This window comes from Furipterus horrens, unplaced genomic scaffold (assembly GCF_987537825.1).
Source record: "Furipterus horrens unplaced genomic scaffold, mFurHor1.1.pri manual_scaffold_4, whole genome shotgun sequence".
In the NCBI taxonomy this organism is placed as follows: domain Eukaryota; kingdom Metazoa; phylum Chordata; class Mammalia; order Chiroptera; family Furipteridae; genus Furipterus; species Furipterus horrens.
The window spans coordinates 81,766,488-81,770,569 of record NW_028327174.1 but is presented as its reverse complement, the minus strand read 5'-3'; the positions used below and the strand labels follow the sequence as shown (position 1 = coordinate 81,770,569).

The 4,082-nt window shown below is 35.1% G+C and overlaps 1 pseudogene; it reads right to left on the bottom strand.

Annotated features, from left to right (window-relative positions):
• Window positions 1-2,863: 2,863 nt before the first annotated feature.
• LOC150012295 (ribosome production factor 2 homolog pseudogene) lies at window positions 2,864-3,817 on the bottom strand (annotated as a pseudogene).
• Window positions 3,818-4,082: the final 265 nt, after the last annotated feature.

The window sequence follows — 4,082 nt, the reverse complement described above, 5'->3', positions numbered from 1 at the left end:
AATTCAAGGAATAAAAAGAAAAAGAAACAACTCCATTATTTCCAGATGATACAATACTGTATATAGAGAATCCTAAAGATCCAATTAAAAGAAAAAACAAACTGAAAAATGAAATCAGTAAAGTAGCAGGATATAAAATAAATATCCAAAAATCAATTGCATTTATATACACCAATAATAAATCATTAGAAAGGGAAACTATGAATACAATCCTGTTTACTAATGCATCTAAAATAAAAAATAAAATACCTAGGAATAAATTTAACCAAGGATGTAAAAGACCTGTACTTGGAAAATTATAAGACACTGAAGAAACAAACTGAAAATACTATACTATAAGGCCAGAGTAATAGAAACAGCATAAAAAATACGTAGACATATAGATTAATGAAACAGAATAGACAGTCCAGATATAAGCCATGCCTTTATGGCCAATTAGTATTTGATGAAGGAGGAAAGAACATACGATGGGGTAGACAGTCTAGTCAATAAATGGGGATGGGAAAATTGGACAGATATGTGCAAAAAATGAAACTAGACCACCTTCTTACAACATATACAAGAATGAATGCAAAATGGATTAAAGACTTGAATGTTGGACTTGAAAACCATAAAAATCCTAGAAGAAAACATAGGCAGTAAAATCTCAGATATTTCTTATAGCAATATTTTTCTAATATATTTCCTCATGCAACAGACACAAAAGAAAAAATAAACAAATAGAACTATGTCAAACTTAAAAGGGTTTGTACAACAAAGGAAATCATCAGCACAACCTACTTTAGGAGAACATATTTGTCAGTGATACATGTGATATGGGGTAACAGCCAAAATTTATAAAAAGCTTATAAAAACACCACCAAAAAAACAAAAAAAAAAAAACCCCAATTCAATGAAAAAATGGGCAAAGGACCTGAATAGACACTTCTCCAAAGAAGTGGCCATCAGATGGCCAACAGACATATGTAAAGATGCTCAATGTCACTAATCAGAAAAATGCAAATTAGAACCACAATGAGATATCACCTTACACCTGTCAGAATGGCTGTCATCAATATATCAACAAACAACAAGTGCTGGTGAGGATGTGGAGAAAAGGGAACCCTCATGTACTATTGGTGGGAATGGAGATCACTGCAGCCACTGTGGAAAACAGTATAGTTACCTCAAAAAATTAAAAATGGAACTGCCTTATGACTTAGTGATTCCACTTCCAGGACTATATCCAAAGAAACCCAAAACACTAATTCGAAAGAATATATGCACTCCTATGTTCACTGCAGCATTATTTACAACAGCCAAGATTTGGAAGCAGCCCAAGTGCCCATCAGTAGATGAGTGGATAAAAAACAAACAAACAAAAAAAAAAAAACAGTGGTACATTTGCACAATGGAATACTACTCACTGTAAGAAAAGAAAGCTTACCTTTTACGACAGTAAGCATTGATCTGGAGAATATAATGCTAAGGAAAATAAGCCAGACTCTTTATAAAGACAAGCACCATATAATTTCACTTATATGCAGAATCTAATGAACAAAATAAACTAACAAAGAAAACAGAAAGACTCATAGGTGTCAGAGGGGAGGGGAACTGGGGGTGCTGAGTGGACAAGATAAAGGGATTGAGCAAAATAATTTTAAAAAACTCAGACACAGAAAACAGTATGGTGATTACAAGAGGGAAAGAAGTGAGGGAGCAGAAGAGGGTAAAGGGGGAATAAATGGTGATAGACTTGACTGGGGGTGGTGAATACATAATACAATATACAGATGATGCATCATAGAACTGTACACCTGAAACCTATATAATTTCACTAATCAATGTCACCATAATAAATTCAATAAAAAAATTAAAAAAAAAGAAAATTTCATGAACAAAATAAACTAATGAGCAAAATAGAACTACAGGCATTGTATCATGGAACAGATTGACAGTTGTAAGAGGGAGGAGGGAAGTGGGGACTGTTTGAAAGAAGGTGAAGGGATCAAAGAACATGTATGATGGACCCATGGACATGGACAACAGTGTGGGGACTATGGAAATGGGGAGTGAGCTGGGCAAAGGGGGAAAAACTGGGACAACTGTAATAGCATAAACAGTAAAACATTTTTAAAAGCTCAGTGTGCAAACACCCGGGGCCTTTGCATGGCCTTTAGCTGCCTAGCACCCTGAAGTGCCCTGTGTCTTAAATCCTACCCATTCTTTCCTTTCTCACTCTACCCCTATTAAACTTCCTTTCTCTCAGAGAAGTGGGCCTCCAATTAGTAGCAGAATCTCTTGAAATAATCAATAGTTAGGTAATATGTCAATGATCAGGTAGTAAATATCTTTCTTAGAGACCTATGTTTTATGACACAAATATTAAAATTTCAAATTAATGTCTAACTAGTAGAATTTCAGGCAAAATAACTGAAAGGTAAAATATAAAAGCCAGATTATAGTTATGTTGGGAGATGGTGACAACTTTCCATGTAGGTCATGCTGCATGTGTACACACTTTCTTCAGGCCATTTCTACTTTTCACGGCTTCCTCCTTTTCTCTAAAGCTTAACTCAGAAATTCTCTGAGATACCAGTGGCTGTTCTGGAGATCCTCCTCACTTACCCAACCAATGAGATAGGGGATTTTGCAGGGTGGGTGGAGACACAGAGGTATATCATGGAGAAAAAAATGTCTTTAGTAAGAGGCTTACTTTCAACCTAATAATAGTACATTACTGTTCATAATATATGTAATTTATAGTTTATGTAAATTATTACTGTATAAAAATATACAATACAATCTTGTAAGAAACTTTGAGATAACTGATGATTGATAATTCTCTTTAAGTAAACAGACTACAATAAAACTAGTTACTGGCTAAGTTCCATCAATTTTTTTTAATTCTCTTTGATTTTTTCTCCTGGTCTTCTGTTATCCTTTCTGCAGGTCGCTTCTTCAACCCCTTCATTTTCCTGGTTTGTAGTTTGCTCAAGTCTTGCTTCTCCATATGAATCCTTCCATAAGTTGTACCGAAAGTATCATGGGAGATATTTTTCTTCTTCTTTGGCTTGAGGGATTTTGGCATTTTCATGGATAACTTATAAAGGTCATCTGACAGCAGATGCATCCTCCTTAGAACCAGATCCAATGAGGGTCCCATGTCCTCTAATTCAATCCGTGGTGTTCTGCAGCCAGATTTTTTCAACAGCAGCTTATAGCTTCAAAAGTAAATCTTCCCATTCAGTGCAGTGAAGTGCAGGACATAGTCTAAACCAGCCAGGCGGATATTTGATACTGTGGGGCCTCTGAAAAAATCAATAAGAAGACTTTTTAGCCTTCTGTAGTCTTCTGTTACATCAAAATCATTACCAGCAAATATTAACATGAGTTTTGTTCCCTCAGGACATTTACTATTCTTAATATCATTTAGAGAGACAAACTTCTCAATACCTAATTCAATCATATCCAGCACATGGTAGTCATACATACGACCTATTACCAGATTATTTGGCCGCTTCTTATTATGGGAGCCAAACATAAATAAAGAACAATCTGACTTCTTTGAAAAGAATTCCAATGATGTCTGATCCTCAAATGGTCTTGTTATATTTTTCTTTTTATACAGAACTCAATATGGTTTTTTCAGTGCATACACATCTCTAAGTACTTGTGTCACTGTTGAGTTTGCATTTCCACCTTTAATGAGCATGGCATTTTTAATATTTTCACTGAGTATCGGTTCTCTCTTCTCAAGGAATCTCTTGGCCCTTTTCGTTTTGGGTTTTACAACCCGATCCAAGGCATCCATCGCTACCGCAACATGAACTGAGGGAACACACGTCTCTCAGTGTTTCTTGAACTTGCATAACTTTTTCTCTCATCAGGTTCGAAAAATTTTCTGTCACTATTTCTTCTATCAGTTTTTCAATTCCATGCTCCTTTTCTTCTCCCTCTCTTATTCCGATGATCCTGATATTATTTCTTATAATGCTATCCTATAATTCCCTTACATCTTGTTCATATTTTTTCAATCTTTTTTCATTTTGCTGTATCGTTTGAGAATTATTTCCTACATTATCCTCTAACTCACTAATATG